Raw genomic sequence first — 210 nt, 5'->3', positions numbered from 1 at the left:
AAATAAACTCCCAAGCTGAAGTTCACAGACTGTAACACTCACTGTGCACTGCCCACATACCTCTACCTGCTGTGTGAACAGAATCCCTTTGCTTTTCCTGCTGGAAATCCAGGTGTGGGAATCCCTCAGTGGAAATCCAGCATCCCACCCATCTACTTGGGTGGAACATTACAACCAGAGTGGCCCAGAATAGGTGGATTTCTGGTTTGT

The sequence above is a fragment of the Molothrus aeneus genome, chromosome 7 (assembly GCF_037042795.1).
Source record: "Molothrus aeneus isolate 106 chromosome 7, BPBGC_Maene_1.0, whole genome shotgun sequence".
In the NCBI taxonomy this organism is placed as follows: Eukaryota; Metazoa; Chordata; class Aves; order Passeriformes; family Icteridae; genus Molothrus; species Molothrus aeneus.
The sequence above is the reverse complement of the archived record's forward strand: the minus strand, read 5'-3'. Positions refer to the sequence as shown.